This window comes from Netta rufina (genome assembly GCF_964035555.1).
Source record: "Netta rufina genome assembly, chromosome: 6".
In the NCBI taxonomy this organism is placed as follows: Eukaryota; Metazoa; Chordata; class Aves; order Anseriformes; family Anatidae; genus Netta; species Netta rufina.
The window spans coordinates 5184359-5205246 of record NC_140129.1 but is presented as its reverse complement, the minus strand read 5'-3'; positions in this window follow the sequence as shown (position 1 = coordinate 5205246).

Here is a 20888-nt window from a genome sequence, read left to right as displayed (position 1 = left end):
CAGCCCCGCAGCCTCCTCCAGCCCCATCCCTAGGCGCTCTCTTTTGTTGCAAACTTCCCAGCACTGCGTGCTGCTCACGCCAGGCAGCGGGGCTGGGGCTCACTGCCGGCTGCTCCACAGCTGCTTTTTGCTTCCCATCGGTCCTCCCTCCCCTGTGTCCGCAGGACTGTGCGCGGAGACCTGGGAACTCTGCAAATCTCCAACTTTTAAAATCCCCTCTGCCTTCTGATCAGGTTCCCGAAGCACAAGCCTTGCAGCCCGCTGCTCGGCGTATAAAGCCACAAATCTCGTTACTCCCGTACCCCAGAAGTTTTCCATTGCGCTTATTAACCAAATCACACACTAAGCACGCTGCATACAAAGAGAAGAGGAGGAAAAAAGGGAGAGAGAGAAACTCACCAGCGTCATATTCTTCCTCTTCTTGTGCTTTTATGGTTACAAATCGCCCTAGTAAAGCAGCAAGGATGAAAAAAGTTCTCGTTTGTACCCAGATTGCCATCATGCCTAGATATTAGACATGTATCCTCCTGGGCAGCAAAAAGCAGGGAAACGCGAGGTTATTTTAGCACCATGAAGCCAGCTGGGGAATCTCTCTGTCTTTCAGCATCAGTCCCAGGACAAAGTCTGCGAGCCCTTTTTTTCAGCACCAGCGCCAGCACGGTCTGCAAACACTCTTTTCAGGGGATGCAGCTTTAAATAGGAAGAATGCTGCCTCCGCTTCTCTTCCTGCCCCTTTTCGGCTTGTTCAGGCTCATAATCATCCACTCCCTGCCAAGCAAGAGTCTGATTGATGGTAAATAACCGAATCAGAGCTGGCTTCACTCTTCCTTGAACTCTTCTCTTTGCAAGTACACTTGTGGGATATTTTCCTGCTGCTGTGCAGCGCGTATGCTGTGTCAGAGCAATTTAATAGGACGGCAAAGCATAATTCAGTGCGAAGCTGTCAGGGGGAGAAAGCTTTGCTTTTAACACACGCACGCTTCCCGGGAATGGAGGGCAGAGCCCCACTTGGAGCTGCTTCGCTTACTGGGAACTTGAGCCCTTCCAGCGTGCTGAGGGGAGGCTTTCCTCCCCTCCCCTGCTACCTGCCCCTGCCTGGCCCCAGCTACTCTGCCCAACGCGACTCCAGAGCCCTGAGAGGGGCCAGGAGCCCCCAGCACAGTGCCGTGCAATCCGTCCTCAGCTGCTCACCATGCTCTGTATTTACAGTCCCACCAGCTGGGAAGACTATTGGCAGCCTCTGGGGGATGCTCGACGTTTCTACATCATAATGACAATCCAAGTTAACTAAATCATCTGCTTTTCTCCTCATCTTTACAGCCCCAGTCCATGACAGCTGCAAATCTACCTAACCCCAGCCTCGTGCTTAGCCCTTAACAATGCACTGTCAGTAGCATTCCAGCGTGGGCACTAAGCAAATCTCTCTTTTGTGGATCACTTGCAAGCAGGAGGAGTAGGACACCGGAGTTTTTTCTTCCCACCACATCGATGGTCTGTGAAAAGGCCGCTCGGTCTCTAATCCCCTCCTCTCTTCAGACTGGGGCTGCCCGTACCTGCTGCTGGGAGAGGCAGATCCATCTGCTGGCAGGTTTTCTATCTTTGAGAGCAATCCCATGCTAAGGGGATGCAATGAGAAGTAAGCTGTCTTCACCAGGACACGTGCAGTTGGGAGCACTGGCCCACTCTGCTTACCCCAACAGCGTGTGGCCTTTCTCAGTAACATAGCAGCCAAAAGCCTGCAAAGTTTTCTTCTGTGGCCAGAAGATGAAAGGTAACACCAGAACCTGACGCTGGCTAGAAACATCAGACATTTCGGATATACATCCAGACCCAAACTTTGGCATCTGTGCAGTTCTGTGTGCTCATTCGTAAAAGAGAGCAGCAAACGAGCAGCTTACAGCCAGAATCCACCACGCTGCCATTGCGAAACCATCCCATGAAAACTACACAGAATACAAGGTGATTGTATACATGAAAAATAACAGGTCTGAAACCACCCCTTGTAGGGTTTCCCACAGCTGGAGGTAACCTGTCACAGAGTATTAAGAACAGAAGTGTTAATATTAGTAATTTACGAAAAGAGAGGCTGAGAATACAGGCAGCGTTTTAAAGTCTATTTCTGCTCATTGACGAGAAACCATTCCAACAAACATTTAGGTGTTTCTGAGCTACGTGCTACTAACTGTAGGGGGCTTTTGTGACAATTCTTCTAAGAAAGCTGACAACTGCTCAGACAACCCCCCAACTAAACATCCTGCTTGGGGAAACCTACAATAAAACCACAGGGAATTCCGACTCTGCCACTGAATCATAGCAATGCCCATACACTGGTAAACCTTGCCATTAGCATTGGTAACTTTGTCTTCACAATTAGCTGCGAAGTGCCTACATTAATTTCTCCAAGGCTTAAGTGTGCAACAGGTTGGTAAATTCCTCGTGCATTCACAGCAAGAATGGGCCTTAGCATCATTCTCCTATCTGAGACAAACAACACAAGAACAGCGATGGCATTTTTCCCCTGACAGCTTGTTGAAGGGGAAGAAAAAAGAACCAGAAAGATCCCTTTTATCATTTTCAGTGCAAATTCCTTTTGAGCAGTGAGAGATTTTTAACAGCACCTTCTACCTCATCAGGTCTAGCATCCCCTTTGAAGAAGACAAATTACACCACATAATTACAACAGCTAAACAACAAAGAATAAAACAGGATGTAAATTACTTAGCAAATCAGTTCCCTTATGCCTCCTTTTAAATAATTCCTTTCACCATGTGTGTACATTTAACGAGGGTTTTCAATTTATTTACAACCATCATGACTCTAGTCATTAAATCTATGATTTGTCATGTAAATGAATTCAATTCAAGGCCTAAACCATCACGCATCACATTTGGGACAAGTGAGAGGAATTGTTTAGTTAGCACCCTTGTAAACAGCATCAGACTAAGCAATTAAGAGTGGGCAGATAAATAATTCCAAGTATGCTCAGCATCACCTCCCTCCTCCTCCCCTCGATACGGGGAGGACCCAATGCTGCATACAATAATACTGTATATTTATGTAGCAATTTCTCTCCAACCATTTTTCACTTTTTTTCTGTAGTTTTTAGGATTCTGTAAGGGCAGAGGAATGTGGAATTCAGCAAACTAGCCTAAGGTCATGCATTCAGTAGAAGTAACGCCAGATACAGATTTTTGGAGCTCATTTTTCTTCTGTCCCAAGGAAAACCAATACAAGATGAAAGTTACTTGAGAGGAGAATCCAGGGCCCTGACTCTCAGAGCCAATTCTCTTCCAACCATCATTATATATTAAGCTTAAAGCGTGTAGCAAACCCAAACTTAGCAGACAGAGCCACTGCAGGAGCAGCAGGACCAAGGACTCTCCTCTTTCCAGGCCGTCTCAGGAGAGCAACTCTTCTGCAGAAGTGAAACATAAAGCCAGTCTCTTCCTACCAGCAGGAGATTCTCTGCAATCGGGATGGTCTCACCTACTGATTTGTGGTTGATTTTTGACTCTCCAGAGATGAAGAAGAGTTCCAACATGATTAAAAGACCACTTTCCAATGCTTCCTGCTTCACACAGCAGCAACCAGATGCTTTCAGATTTGAAGGGTCTTTACCCAAAGCTAGGTAAATCTCCTAGAAATTTCAAGATACAGTAACCTGAATAAAGATGCAGGCAAATAGTCTCCATTACTCAGTCTGTTGATATCCATTTCCACATGTTAGGCAATGAATAGGCACTGTACATTATCTGATCTAAAATCATACATAAGGTTCAAAGTCAGAGATCAAATTCAAAGCACTTTGAGTGATAGGTGAAGCTAGGAAATACCGTCAGGTAATGTTGAGGACTCACAAATATATTAAAATACAATTTGCATGCTTATACTTTTCAAAATATCCAAGTCAGACCAGAAACAAGCACACATTTATTACCTTCATATCCTTCAGAGCAGGCATACATCCGAGCAACTAGAATTCCAATATCCATGAGGGTCTCATTCAATGAAATACGAGGAACTTTCATATGGTAACACAAAATGGAACAGTGCTCCTGTTTCAAACTCATTTGTACCAAGCTGACAAAAAATGCATTCACATAAAAGACAAATCTATCTGCTACAATAAGATGCTGGACCAATCTTTTAGTAGGAATCTGAAATCAATGGAACAGTAGAAATTTAAGCCTGAATTCAAAACATCTGTTCAAAAAAGAATAAGATTTTCAAAAGCAGTGCAGTTTGACCAAATTGATCCTAAGTCAATGTAAGAGTTGCTACCAAAATTTTATGTAGGTAGTTAAATCTGTGGTAAGTGCTGTTTGAAATTTCCACCCCTTATAACAGTTCTTCGATCACACACTTAGCTTGGGTTGTGGGGGGAAAAACACACTAGCAAATGGATATACCAGATTTTTAACTCACAAGAATATAGTCAGCATACACTGTTACACATATTTCTTAGTATTGACCGTTAATCATTAAAAGTAACATTACTGAAATCATGTATGAGAGAAAAATAGTTCCTTTCCTTTGAAGTGTGTTCACTTTGCACTTTCAAGACCCTTTATTGCATAAGGAATCAGTTTTCTTGTTTTATAGAGGTTTTTCACATAGTAAAAGGACAGAAAATTCCGTTATTTAAAATAAGAAAATGTAACAGGAAACTGCAGAAATTGGCAAGAACATAAACATAGGAACATGACACTACTTTTAGCTTGGATCTTTAAACAGTCTAGATTCCAAACTGCACCACCTCAAAATCCCAATCTCCCTGCTCAGAAATCCACCAAAACCACTAGTATCAGCTAGAAATGTAAACAACGCTACATCAGTAATGTTACTGCCCATTTGCAGAATTTTCCCATCAACTTTAGGGTAGAAAGGTTAAAAAACGAATTGTAGTCTTTATGGAGCAGAGGGAAGAAAGATCTCTTTCTTGCTTACACTTAAACCTTGTAATTCTGTTTCACAGCTAGTTTTAATTTGGGTAAGTAGGATGATACTTTGCTTTTAAACTGTTAGTGTGGGGTCTTGGATTATGTCAGTCACTATAAGTCTGATTTTGCTATGGGCAAGTCAAAACCTAATAAGTTCTGTAATGTTATTAGCACTGGCAGCCTTTTCTTCAGAATACCTCAATTAAATTAAATTCAACATTAGTACAAGGAAAAAAAAAATCAAGAATAATTACGGAAAATCTTGCATGAAGCCTCAATAAAAACTTTTTTTTTTTTTTTTTTACCTAGAACAGCAAAAACAGCATTAATATTTTATTGTTATTGTTTATTACAAATTCGTTGTCAAGCTAGTTTGCTTTCTCCTAAGAACTTAAACTGATTACGTGAAAACAAAGAGCCACAGCAAGCTACGCATTGAAATGGCAAGGGCAAATGCTAATCTGTAATTCAAACAGGCACCAGCTACCTCCACCTTTCTTCTTTCTTTAACTATTAAGCTCATTTACCTTGGGACCCTAAGTGAGTAAACTTTATATTTTTTCATTGTCTAAGAGTAAGCGCCCTCAACTACCCGAAGCAAAATAGCCAGCTTACCACAACATGATGCCTGGACCTCTGCTCAGTTTTCCCGGTGGTTTTAATTATTTCAGTTTGGTTAAGAAAAGAGTACATGGCTTCCATTTCTGGTCTAAAGAACTAACCTAATGCTGGCTGCAAATATCAGCGTAATATTGGATCAATGCACTGTAAATACACTGGACAATTATTTTCTTTTCCCAATCATTATAATTTATTTTTTAAGCATTGATCTTCAACCTGATAGTTAATTATATGGAATACCCAAAGCTGACAGTCATTTACCTGAGGCAGGCCTGGGGAAGAGAGCATTCGAGTCTGTAGTAAAAATCCTACCAACCATAACAAGCCTAAGTTCAGGATGCGGTCTTACATATTGTATTGCTCCCAAGTTGCATCTTATTTCCTAGCAAAACAGAAATGCTGAAAGGAATTGTACATACTATGTGCCAATTAACAGAGTTGGCCTACAGACTGGAATTGAGAATGGTTAAAGAAACACCACCACTCCACAGGGGATTTTCGAAACACAAAGCTACTCACACTAAAAGTATGTTAAAATCAATCTTGGAGGAAAATATATATATGCGTTCCAAGGAAAGCTAGTTACTGATCAAGCTCTATGGGCTGAGCTGCCAAATAAGATAAACCCTAAGGTAAGCAAATGTACTGGAATTTGTCTGTTAGCTTAAACACAAGAATTTTTCCTCAGTTGTTTCAGACGGGGAGTGATGGGGGAAACACTCGGGTGGTCTGCAGAAGGGAGTATCTTGAGCAGATGGGGCACTGGCATGCCAAAAGCATGGACAGGTCTGAGGAGAATTTCCCTTCTCAGGAGGGAAATGCTGAGGAAAAGGGCCACTGATGAAAAGAATTTATTTTTTTTTTAAACCTACAATACTATATTCTTTACTGCTTAGAAACTGTACATACACCCACGTGAAACAAAGTGCCTGTGACTTTACACATGCTATAAAGTAGGACTGAAGGGATCCGTTTACACAGGATATTGTTTCCCATGTAAAAACCTTAGCAGATGTTTGGTAAATGTTTGATATAATGTCATACATTAAACTTACATTTGCCAGAAAATCTCAATTTTTATTATTTTTTTTTTAATCCTGGATAGTCAAGGAGCATGTGACTTTACCTACCCCCTAAAGTTAGGGAAGGCCTCAGCTATATTGACAAAGGGAACTTAGCTTGCTCAGGGTATCTTACTGTAATTGCTCAGCTTTTTTTTAAGGTAAAGAAATTATTAAATGTCTTTAATGTTTAGAAAGAAAGAAAAGAAAAAAAATAAATAATAATAATTTGGGGGCAGATATCCTTGACACAATATCGAAGTGTCTGACACTGTGATGATGGCTATTGGCCTGCTGAAGATGGCAGCTGAGGTGAAACACTGGCCCGCTGAAGTTAACAGCGGTTCAACTACTGACTTCGTATTTTCCCCCAGGATTGATATTTCTACCCCTTTCTAACAATCTTACCACACTATTTGATTAAGAAGGAAAGTTAATACATAAACAGGCATCCATACATGAGGTAGTGAACATAACACCCTTCTGATGAGTGCTTGCAGCAGCAACCATAGCGGGCCCATCCACTGCGACTAAAACAAACAAACTGGTTCAAGCCCTCAGCACACACATGCATTCATACTACCTTGGTTTTAAGATGATAAAAACCAAGTGGTTTCTGGTCAGCTTTTACTGTACCAGTCCCTTGAGTATTCAAGAGAATGTGAATGCAGGGGAAAAAATACATTTTTCTGAGGTGAGGAACAAAAGCAGACCAATAAACAAAAGAAACGCAGTACGTACATCTCATCAGTATATCAGCAGTCCTAGCAAACCAAGTCATGACCAATTCAGCTATTTCTAGGCCTTTCTCTTCCATGTGTATCCTGATATATTTTGTACAAAGTGCAGCCTTGCTGTGCACACAGAATCTGGAGGCCAGCTCTTGCTGCACCAGACGCAGCACAGCAGGACAGGGCAACAACTGGCGATGGGCATCGTGCACCCTCCCCACCACGAGAGGGCTTTAGGAAAAACTTAGATAAACACCTGCAGGGAATAATAAAGGGTTTATCCTACCCTACAGGATGGGAATAGAGTAAATGATCTTTCTAGATTCTTTCCGCTATTTTTCTATGAGAAGGAAAATGTGGTTTGTACACTGATTATATTCTCTTTCAAAATTGCATCATCTTCTGGAAAACAGGATCCACTTCTACCAGAGAAATAAGAAAATGGCAAACCAGGGGATGAATAAAGCCTGATTTTAGAAGTATTTAAAATAAACTCATAAATAAAAATCTCATATTTTTAGTACTTTCTATGTTAACATGAACTTTCCATTTCTCTTTCTTGCAAGCAGCAAGGAAAAAAACTGTGCCACCATTGACCAAATTAAGGATGGTTAACAGAAGGGGGAACAGCAACGGCAGAAGGAAGTAATAGAGAAAAGGGAGCAAGAAAGGAATAAGTATTTGTGTAGGTCAACAATATAAGACTTGAATTTATGAATCATAATCGCACAGAGCTAAAACAAGAAAAAAAAATTGTCTAACAGAGCTATAACTCTGGTGCTGTGGGTATTGATGTCACTATTAGAATTATACAGGCAGGACAACACTTTGTAAATGTGAGTACAGTTGCCTGGTTACTTACACTAGGTTCAAATACAGAATGCAAAACAGATTTATTAAAGAGAAAGGTTCATTCTGCCTCCTTTACTTTTCCATTTCCTTTCCATGCTGTCTTCTTTCCAATATTTTATAGCCTTTATGAGCTTTATTGCATTAGGATTTGAATACATGTGTGGAGCACATTTCCTACTGCCTTTAAAGATTAAGTGCTAATAGAAAACATAGTTTACTCAGAAACAATCCATCAAGTCTACATTTTATTTTTGCTGTGAAAAAGCGTTAACTGAGCCTTTTTAGAAATTTTATGCCAGAACTATTCATGAGGTGGGCTTATTTTCAAAGCTATGGCCCATCAGCAAGAGGATTTTCATCTAATTAATGGGCTGAAACAGATTGTTCAGGGGAATACCAACCCTCCGTACTCACAGGCAAGTCTTATTTTGCCTCAACTGATTGAATATATGAAGGATTTCAGGAAACCAGTTTGATAGCCTTCTTAAAGAATTATAGCCGAGATGAGTCTAAGGTGTTTTATAAAATAGCTATTAATGCTTAAAGAACACTTTCAATTTCCCCAAGAGTGTGTCTTATTTCTCAAAGATGCCCAAAATTCTCATGACAGGTAGCAACTTATAAATTGTCTCCCCTCTATCTCCTGTTAGCTGTGTAAGCAGATAAACTAATTAACCTTCAGGGCACTGCAGCACGCGGGCAACACAAAGGTACCTTGTAACTGAGCCACTTCGATTCAGTAATGCACTGATTTAAAACAGAGAGATTACCCACAGACAGGGACTGAATTTCTCTTTTCTCTGCATTTCTCAGGTCACAACAGTTTCAAAAGACAAAGTTGTTCCTAGAAAGGAAAGGTTTGCATAAAGGATTTATATTCATGTGTTTTTTACAGTATTGCACCATATATTCTCCTTCAAATCTCGCAGAATATTCATTTACATCCACATCAGTTCAGCACAAAACCCAAGTCTAAACACTGCAACACCAAGCAAAGCCCACAAAGACTTTCCTACACACAAAACCACCTTAGACACGATGTGGGCAAACCCTGCAGACCTCTTTCTGTGCATATTTCCACCATGTAATGTGTTTTCCATACAGACCCTCAACCAAACGTCCAGTCACACCCCCCAGCTCTGTGTCCCACAGCAAAGTGGTGAGTGAGCAGCCCCTATCCACCCAAGCCTCCCACTGCTCTGCAAGCAGATGGGGCCATTGTGCAGGGAAGCCACAGAAACACTAGAATTCATAGCTTTAACACTTTAGTCCACGTCTGCTACTATATAGACCTCATTGTCACAAATACTCGTAAATTTTAATTGACTAGGCGTTATTCACTTAATCCAAGCACAAACACATCTGCAAAACAGAGGTAGGAGTTCACTGCAAGTCATGCATCTTGCAATTGTGCTTGTTGGTCACAAGCTTTTCATATTGTTTTATCATTTTGATTAAGGCATTCCTAACAGTATTTCATGTTTCTTTCAAAATGATTATTTCACTTTGTTTAATAGAAAGTAGTTGATGTTCCACAGATTTTTAGGATACCAAAAATTAAATATTTGATTATAATGAACCATATTTTTATGCTTATATTTAAGCATCTCACATACTAGGTAAAAAACAGATGAAAATGCCATTTCAATCTCTTCCATATACTTCCAACACTCAACACTGCAATACTACTTCTGCTATGAAGATCAAAGTATAACTTCAATGATCAACACTTTCAAAGAGGTTGGAAGAGATGCTCTTGTTCAGCGTTAACAATTTAAAAAAAAAAAAAAAAAAAAAAAGGAAGAAAAAAAATCTATCTAAAGACTTGTGAAACTGGAATACAATCTTTTTATTATCATTATTACAGATACACTTACACAACTACCAATAGATAAGATATGTATAATGAAGGTAGAAGAATATTCCACATTTTTCACCTGCTTCTTGCAAATATTTTTAGAATTTTATATAAGAAGAAGAGACAGGTGTGAAATCCTAACCCTATTTTACTGAGAACAGTCGAAAAAATAATAATAATTTAGATTCTTGCCCTTGTTTATTTGGATTCATGAAATCTGTAACCACATCCGTCTAAAGAAAAAACAAAGACTTTCATGCCAGAGGTAAAGCCATGTCATGATCTAGACTTTAATCTCAGTTTTATCTTATAAGGTGTTATTGGAATAGTTGTCAAAACTATCAGGAGCCACAGTGAAGTTGATAGGGCTTTGTGCAGATGTTGACTCAAAGATGTGGTAAAGTCTTTAAAAGTCACCAGCATACAGTTAAATATTCCTAGGGATTGATTGCTCTCCAGGCTTTGCTAAGTTTGGTTAATAAATATATATATATATATATATATATTTTTTTTTTTTTTCCTTTTGCCTTTTGAAAATCTTAGGTTTAGGCTTGTACACTGGCTCCCTAAACAGAAAAATATAGAGAAGGAGAGGGGATGAAAAAAAAAAAAAAAAAAAAAAAAAAAGTAATCCTAACCTCCCCTCAGTGCCACAGACGTTTATACTTTTAAGACAATTCTTAGATCCCTAAAAATTCCCCCTTTGAAGATGTGTAATAAGGTAGTTTCCAGTTAGGGTAGGACCTATAACTCTACAAATTCTAAAAATCTCTAAATATCTACAGAGCTAGTTGCACTGTAGCTTAGACATATTTCTAAAAAAATCAGCCCACTAACCTGCTAAAGCATGTCCTCAAAAACAGCTTCCCACTACGGTCAAAAGCAAGCAACCAGTAGCCCATATTCAGACCCTCTGTGTGTCAACAACAAAATAAAGAAATTCAGATTGCGCAGACAAAAGATAAAGCAAATAAGACCACAGTGCACTTATGATAGACTTGTAATGGCTGTTTGAACACTTGCTGCTAAACCAAAACCAAAGAATTTTAGAAGCCCACCTCTTCCATACACACTACAACAAACCACAGTACTCCAAGCTGAACCTCATACACCCATAGACTAGAGGAAGCACTTAGTTAGGGTGGCACACAGATAAATATTTTCTTTGGCAGAGAACAAGCCTGCATAAACTTGAACACATCTAAATCCTGCACTTATTATGGGATCTAAAGTATCTGAACTACTTAAAAAGATGCTACCCCAAGTTAAAACACATAGGAAAGACCAGACCAGATACACAACTCAGAATGTTGCTGTCATCCTTGTGAAGCTGGATCACATTCAACATTTTTGTTAGCATATTTTCTCTCACACTATTTATTGTAATGTTTTTGAAACTCTAGATGTTATATATATTACACCCAAAGGACCATGCATTTCTACAAGAGTAGATGTTTCAGTAAATCCCTCAGTCCATCCAAGGTCAGTTTGCAATCGTCTGTTTCCAAGTTTTATTTTGTGTCACTTTCTCACAGCCAGATTCAAGCCAGCATGAAGTGCCCTTTCTGAACAGAGGTCAGAGAACTTCAGAAAAACCCAAGACGAGTGCTGCTTTTTTAATCACACCGAGAAATGACCAAACAAATGGCAGAAACAGTTACTCCAAGTGGTATTGAAGCTTGAGTCTCTGAATCTTACCAGCGCTCCGAGAAGTCATTCACCAGTATCTGTAAGGATGTGCTGACAGTAATTCTCTATTTTGGTCACTCACACTCAGGCAGGGGCTACTGGAAGGCTTCAGTCCTGTAGCTTGGCTTGCCTACAGTATTCCTCCCTAAACACACAGGTACCCAGCACGCATCTTGGCAAGCGAGCTCTCAATGTCTTTTTTTTTTTTTTTCCTTTATTTATTTGGAAGTGAATGTATCCATACTGCTGAGGATAGACATTATCTAGGGTTTAGTTTTACTCTGCTCCAAGAACATTTACAGCTGCTTAATCCCAGGCTATAAAACTCAGTCCTTCTGCAAATTCCCTGCTGGTCCAGGAATTCTCAAAATTAACCTATTTCCCCAACTCTAAAAACAAAATTTAAGCAACAGCAGCATAGTGTGCTTAAGCTACTAAGAACTGATCTCTTAGCCACATGATTATAGTAAAATTAAAACTATTAACTGAATTATATAGAACATATTAAAGTCCTCTGCCAGTTTTCTTACACTGCAATTGATGCAGACCTCTTGAAGCCTAGGGCGTTTCAGTAATTTTTCATTTAACAATCTAGACCAAAGTTCTCAGTGAGTAGCTTTTCATATCCTTGTAGTACTGTTGCAGTACCCCTTTAAAATCAAATATAATTGCAAAGTAAGATGAGAGGGGATTCATCTAAACATCACTTTTTCACATTTATGCTGACAAATGCATGGCTTCTGTGAAATATAATAGCATTAGAGTTACATGTGTATTGAGGGAGCTAGGGACTACTTACAGGACGTGTTTGTCTTTATGCAATCCTCTGCTCCCACGGTGCAAATGGGGAAGCACTTAACTAGCTAACTCAATGCCTATATTTTTGTAAGAAAGGCAGTGTGGAAAATTCAGCCATTAGCCTTCAAACAAAAACAATCAAATATTTTGAAATCCCAAGTCATCGATGCACCTGTATAGCTCTCTCTCATTAAAATCAACCGACATCACACACGTTTGTTGAGAGCAAAACACACTCTTACAGCTGCAGCTCTTCTTGACTGCTCATTTCCTTGGTTTCTTATGACTGCAGGCCATGTTATGTTTTAAAAGGCAAAAGCTGCAATATGTGTCAGCAGACTAATCAACGTTGTTGGCTTTGGGCTCGCATTAGCTTGAGGCCTAGGTCTATGTTTGAAATATGGAGCAGCAGGCGGCTGTGGCTCATGCTGCCACTACTCCTTCAGTTGTCCCTGCCAGGGACGCAGGGCTTGGGGATTTGTGCGTGCCACTTGGAGGGAGAGCACATCCGAGCGGTCCAGCATCCTGCTCCCTGAGCTTCTCTCCCACTTGCTCAGAAAGAGAGGACCCAGGCACAAGCGTGGCTGCCCTCCAGTCTGCCACCAGCAATGAAATCCTGGCAGGGCTGACCCAACACCTCCGTGCATCACTGCCAAGCCCAAGAAGCCAAGGCCAGCTCCTGCCAGCCCACCCTGCTGTGCTGCCCATGACACTACCTGTTCAGCTATAAGGGTTGTTTGGATTGCTTTACCCCCTGCCCCATCCCTCAGTATTTGAAGATTTGCCAGAAGTGAGCTACATCATCATTTTCCAAAGGAAATAAGCTGCTGAATGTGTGGTATAGCTTCTTTACTTATATATATATACACACACATATATAAATAAAACAGTACAGTAATATATTCCCAGGTCACATTAGATCACACTTAGGTTTTCTGTCAGGGTGATAATTACCCCTGTAAATGAGACATGCTCTGAACTGTGCAATGGCAGGTCCAGCAGGGTTATATGTGAGTATTTGGAAAGCTTAGTAACTTTAATAAAAACCAGCTAACATTCGTCTTTTCCTCTCATGAGCAATGTCGTATTATAGAATAGAAGTTTAAAAGCCATCACTTGAATAGAACATGCAATTTTAAACCTTTCTGCTAATTTGTATTGTGCAGCAGAGGGGGACGCGTGGTAGAAGACCAGGGAAATAGCAGTGCAAGTAACATCCCAGCTTAGGAGGGCACTGGATCTGAAAGTAAGATATGTGTGAATAAGAGGGTCAAGGAAAATACGTGGAGACATGTGTCTTGCAAATGCGCCTGAGCCAGCAGAGAGCCAGGACTCACTGCTCCAAAGACAGGTACCCCACAGACATAAGTATCCAGCTCAGGACAATAAAAGGTCAGCGAATTCCAAAGAAGATGGTTCCAGCCAGGTTAGGAGAGAGGGAATGATTTATTTCACATTTCCCAGCTTCTTCAAGCAACAGACGCACCTGAGGTTTCCCCTTTTCATCACACAGCCAAGCATTCTCCTCTCCTCATCAGGAAATCAGCTGCCAGTTCCTTCACACAGTCCCACTGGGATGAGCCCCTAGCTGATTGCATGTCTCATTTCACAGTACTGGCCCAGAAGCTATTTTTATTTCACTTCATCCTTCTCTCTTAAATGTTAATCTGCCTGTGTGCTCCTCTTCTTTCTCCTCCCCTTCCCCCATAAGAACTTAAAAGACTTTTCCCAGCAAGGCTAATAAAATAAAGTCAGTAAAGAGACCGAGTTAAGGCATTTTGGAACCAAACTAGTTATAGCTTTCTAAAAATTAACTTCCTGTGTGTTTCTTAAGAAGTGCATCCTTTAATATCTTTTTTTTCTGTTACTTATCCAGCTTCCCCAGAAAATACATAGCATAAAGCTGCATTTCCAGCCTCCCTAAGTAGAATCTCCCTTTGGCCTGAACAGCGAGGTTACAGCAGCTGCACAGTCATCCACAAGGAATTCCTCTTCGTGGAGCATAAAAACTGCTGCTTCATTCGTAAACTTCCCCCTGGATTTGTAAGTTCTCATAAGGCATTCGCGTGGCTGCAGGAGTGAAGAACTGAACCAGGGAGTGATCAAACTTATTTAATGATAGGAGGAAAGAAAGCAACTCCTAGGGAAGCTTTTATACACCCTTTTATATTTTTTTAGAGTATTGAGATTTTATTTCGTTGAACAGAAACCTAATATCATCTTCAACTAGTTATATTTGCCAGCTTTAGCTACAGAAAATAAAATCCCAAACTACCCTGCAACAAGAAGGATGAGGGATGAGTCATATTTAGGTCTGTTTTCACGTAATAGTCTTTTTCTTCACATTTATGAGGTTTTAAAAAAACAACACAGACAACCATTGCAACTGGAATATAATTAAAAGGCCAACTGTGAAGAGGTTCTGACTCATGGGCAAGGTATTCCTGACTTCAAGAAAGCTCTGAGGAAATAATAGTATCTTTTGTAATTTGCAGAAATAATGACACAAACCTTGGGAAATGCTGTCCAGTATATTTCTCAGGTTTAACACTTGGGTTACTGTTTCCTCAGAAAAGGGATCCTCATTTGGAATTAACCTGGTAGATATATCTTGTTATATGAAAGAAAAAGAAAAAACTGGAAGAAATAAGGAATGGTGAAAAAGACAAAACAAGAAAGAGTGAAAAAAAAATATATAAAAGCAGACAAGAGACAGGAAGCCACAGCTTTCTATTTTTGCCTTTTTTTCCAGAAACATCTAGTGAAGACAAGGTTCCAGAGTAAATCATCATGGCTTAAAAATGCAAGGTATTAATGATGTCTAAAAATGAGACTTCAAAGCTGATCCATCTTCAGAGAGCATGCAAAAGCTTCTTGTTTCGATGTTGGTTCTTTTTAAACCAACTGTGAAGTAATTGCAAACCTGTTGCCTGATCACTTTTCCTGCATGTTACATCTCCTGAAGCTTGTTGGGCAAAAAGGCTGACTTTCCCCAGAGGAAGCAGAGCTTTTCTCTAAAAAGGAAAAACGAGATTTTTCCAACAACCTTCGGCTGCGTCCAGATGAACGTGTCACTCTGAGATGTGCCGTGTCACCTTGAAGATTACAACAGTTTGGCTGCCATGGAACCGAGAGCTTTCCAAGGACTATTTCAAGACACCAAACTCAATCAAAATGACTTAACAGAAAAGAGTGTGCTGCCCAAATACAAAATTATGGAAAACTACCAATGGTGAAAGAAAACATGTTTTATGTGGACCATTCACCTCCCTGGTCACTCCTTTAAAATATATTTTGGGAGATTTTGGAAAAGGGTTTATCTCCCTCCAAGATCAAGAGCACTGAGCAAGTCTGGGGGAGAAAAAAAAAAAAAAAACACTGTTTGAGGTACAGTACATTTTTAGCTACCCCAAATTATGTTGAAGATTCTTGCATACCCAGATCTATTCTACAGCTTTCCTTTATAATACCATGCAGTGGATACCTTATTCCCTACTTTTCCCACTTTTCTACTCATGCCAAGGTTCAAGGATAAATGTCAGCTTCTCTTAGCACACACACACAATAAATCAGTGGAACAGCCTAGAATATGGGCAAGGACTTCTTGTTTTCTGTCAACAGCTGCAAAGCCAATGCATACAAAAAAAAAAAAAAAAAAAAAGGTTTCCAACTTCAATACTTTTTGCTTGATTTCTATCCCACCTAAACGTCTCAACCCTGTGCCATGAACTAGTGCTCACATACCCAAACACTAGTTACGTACAGCTAGCACTACTACTTATCAGTACACAGGCAAGGTAATGGACCAAAAGACAGCAGGAACTCACCCTGTTTAAAATAAAGTAATAATAAGTAATAATAAGGGAAGGAAGATACGGAAGAGAGAGAAAATTCCGGCCACAATACAATTCAATAGGCTTTGTTATGCCCATAGTTTCGCGTGATGTTATTGCATATACTCAAAAAAAGAGCATGCAAGCATTTAGCCTCCTAAATTCAATTTCCACTCTGTGGGGTCCCCATTTTTTTATTATTATTATTATTTTTTAATAATTTCCACCCTGTATTGTTCTAATCTACTATTACTTCTGCGTCCTCTCCTTAATTCCCCACTGTATTTTCTCTCCCCAAAGAATGAAGGACTTAGGTCACAATTTCCAGAGGAAAGCAAGGCTGGGGGTGAAAGGGCCACACCACACTACAGAGAGTATGGTGAATGCAAAGTGAGCTCCCAGCTTTGCCCCTGCACAAGCGTATTTCTTGTATTTCAAAGAACTGAAAGTTTGAGGGAGGGCAACTTAGAAATTCCTGCTTTGCATCCCCCTTCTAAGTACTGCTCTCCTGAAAGGAAAGTATTCCATCAGTAGAGAAAGTGACTGAACATATTTGCTGATTTAAATAACACTTCATTACTTACATTTTTATTGTGCCCAGAGCCAGACATTTTACTCATCTGTGGGTTGATTTCCACACACAAAAAAGAAAAAAAAAAAAAAAGCTGTGTCCCAGCAGTTTCACAACTTTGAATCCATCCATACCTGAAAATTCCCAGAACACGGGCTAATTCCCAATCCACACGGACTAATCAACCACCTACTTTGCAGTAGAGAAACACAGACACACATTAGCAAGACACGTTTCTCACTCCACATGATCCTGTTTCAGTTTTGTTAATACAGTTCAGTATTGCAAGAAGCCTAATTGAGCCCTAAATTTACACTTGATGCTCAGTGACAGCTTACTTTGTCTCCTCTTTGTATCCAAGTTCTTAATTATCACCTCCATTACCATATAAATTGTCAGCTATTAATATAACCTCAATTTGTTCTCCTAGCTCTGAGTCACAAAACATGTAATGAAGCTTTCTTTTCTAAAACCAAAGCTTCTTGGAACGAAGAGCTTTTCAAAATCAGATATACAAACTACTTATCGATATCCACAATGAAGTTTGACTTAGATGGAGTCAAAAGGTTCTTAAATTATAGCCGGAGATATCCATAACAATTAATTATAAGAGATTGAGGATAAAGTTATAATGCAGAGACAGCTTCTCACATCGCAACGTCTGAAAATCTGAAACAAACTAATTAACAAGTAACTGAAGAGAGAGCAAGCAATAGCAGAACTGCATATAGAAAGTCACAGGTGATGCATTGGGAACCAGTGGAAAAAACAAGCTAGGAGATGGCATGACAAATCACACAGTCTGGATAAAATATCTTAATATCTTCTGGATGAAATATCTGTTTCTGGATGAAACAGTCTGGATGAAATATCTTAATTCATATCATAAACATATGATAGGCTGATAGGCTAGAGTTGACATTAAATCATTACACTCAACAGAACAGGCAGTGCTTAAAAGAAAGAGGCAGCAGCAGGAAAAAACAGACCCAAGACCTGTGAACACTATTTTCACGTCTGTGTTTGCTCAGCTTCCCACTTGAATGGGATGTGCTGAGGAAGCAATTAAATTTAAGGCATTTCCAGGCAGAGAAATCTCCATCCACCATGTAAACACAAAACACAACAGTCGTGCAAGGCTGTTTTCTATGCTGACAGTTCATTGAACTTGTGTCCTGCTGAATGGCTATGAGAAGTCACTCTGCAAAAACAGTCAATTCCTCTTTCTTGAGGAATCAATAATGGATTTATTTTTTTATGTTACTTCACAAATATTCATCAGTGGGTCATTTTTTTTCTGATACTATTATTAATTGTTTTTAAATACTGTTACTTCAACGTGCCTTAATTTCATCTGTAAAGCCAGTCTAGTTTTTCTACAGCTCTGGGGCTTCTGATCCCCAAATGAGTTTGGTTTATTTCCAGCACTGACTGATTACATCATGAAACTATGCTTCCAAGGAAAACTTGGTCTCTAAGCTATATGGGTGGGAGAAATTTGATCATTTGATGGAATTTCTTCCCATCTATGCTTGCAGAAGAGATGTCTTTTCACATTTGCAGCCATGCATAATAAAAGGAAACAGCTGTGTGCCATCTAAGAGGAGACCCTAACTGATCAAATATTTTGCTTCCATAGCAGAGAGCAGGTCGATCCTCTGACCGCAGTGGAGCAGTTAAGAAGTATTTGTGGGACTTAACCCATGTCATTTGAGACATGGATCGGGGCCAATGCAAACCTGCCTGCTTTCACCCTCAGGAGTGATAGCTGCATTTTCACTTCACTGAAAGGAACTGCCTATTACTTGATTGCTAAAAAAAAGTTGGCCATACAGCTAGTAAGACACTGAACACCATACAGGTAAGGAGAAGCAGGCAATTCTGTGAATCAGGAATGAATCATCTTACTCCTTGTAAAATTATTTAGCTTTGCTGATGTCTGCATGCTTGGCATTTTACTTCAGTTATGCTGAGAGAGGGTCCGAGGTACATTCTCATCTGCTGTCGCAGATGTAGGAACAACCATACTAGTTAGTTAAAGATGAGCACCTCACAGATCCCATTAGGGCACCAAGGACTGAGTACAAAAGATGGAAAAAAAAAAAAAAAAAAAAAAACCACTATTTTTAGTTCCAGTGACTTTTTCCCAGGGACTAGCTATAAGCATTCAATCCAACTCATAAAATGTAGTAATAACTGGAAACTAAAGAAATTCAGATAGAAATCCAAACTTCTCTTAGTTTAGTTATTGGTACAATTACAATTCAAGCATCTGTGTAACCAGAGCCCCTAGTGCACAGAGCACTGCACTCAGTATCAGAACACCAGGTTTTATTTGGGGTTATCCTGGGGATTACTACACTTTTGAAAGTCAATTTAAGTCTTATTTTGCGTAGGGTAAACATGACACCACATTCTGTAAAACACTGAGTAGATCTTTTGATCTACTAGAGGGGTGCATTTTGAATTCAGTGTGTTGTTTCTGTGGAGGAAGCTTCCCCAAGAAGAGTACAAATTGAGTGCTGATCTCCCTCAAATACAGCGCACTGGGGCTCCTTATTCTCTGGGAACTGATTTCCTGCAGCACACCGTGAATGCAAACTCTGCAAACAGAAGGGTCTTCCAGCTACTTCCCACCCCTCTCCCCACAAGCTCACTTACTTGCAAGCTGCCATATCCATTGATCAGTGTTCACTTTTAAGAGACATCCAGCTTTAACTGCTTCTTTCAGCCTGGAGGTACCTATCAGTTAACATTTAAAGCTGAGACACAAACTAGCTTAAAAGAGCATTCTCACCTAGAGTTAAGATGGTTTCCTGACTGAGAAATGACTGCACCTGTTACAGCATCAGGAGTTGTCTAGTGTTCTCAAATAATAATTAACAGAGGATGAATTAATAAACATTCCTCAGAGAATAACTAAAAAAAATAAAAATAAAATTTGTCTGGCAGCCTAAGCTATAAAGTGTTTTTATACGTATTCCCTTATCTATCTACAGAAAGCTGGCTGAAATTTTCTTCCGCAAAGTTTCAGATTGACATTATGGATTGAAACCCAGTATTTGAAACAAAGTTTGGCCTGAGCTCGAATGGTGGCACTTTTGTGAAGTATAGTACGTTTTCCTCTGCCTAGAAACAACAAAATCCTTATATGCTATTCCGCATCCTCTCTGAAATTTCCATACTACATTAATATATGGGAGAACAAAGTAGGGCATCGCTGCTACACTAGAGAGCAGTTTCCCATCTCCCCTGTGCTCAGGTTTTGTTTCATAGGATCAGGCAGTAATTCAGTTTGGAAGGGACCTCCAGAGCTCTGCAGTCCAGCCTCCTGCCCAAAGCTGTGTCCCTTTTGGAGGCACACCAGGTTGTCCAGGACTTCACCAATCTGGAGATGAACAAACCTAAGTTAAAGGACAACTGAGAGATAGGCAGAACTTGGCTGCTCCCATTATCATCAGGACTGGAGCTCTATAAAGGCCTGGTCTGGAGCCCACAGAAGCCACTGGTAAGCTCTCCATGACTTCAGAGGCATTGGATGACTCCCAGCTCCCTAAAATAGATCAAAGTGCAGCCATCTGAATTAAAAAGATCTAGGACAAAGTTTCTCCTCATTCTGTATCTCAAATCATCCATCAAGTATAAAATCTTTATGACTCAAAACTTCGTTCCTGTTTGCTGTGCAACCAAATCTAGAGACAAGGCCTGTAACTGGAATTTCATGCCCAGATACAAGTTTTCCTATAGTTGCTGATTTTAAAAGAAAAATAAAAATTAACAGTACCTTTCAAAATCACCCAAGTGGCCAATGAGATTAACCTTGTGTTTAATTAGCATTAGTAAAGAAAGAAACAGGATGCCGAAACACAGGATGGAACAATAAATCAAGTAAAAATACTCACAAAACACTGTACATTTCTAGTCATGGAAAGTT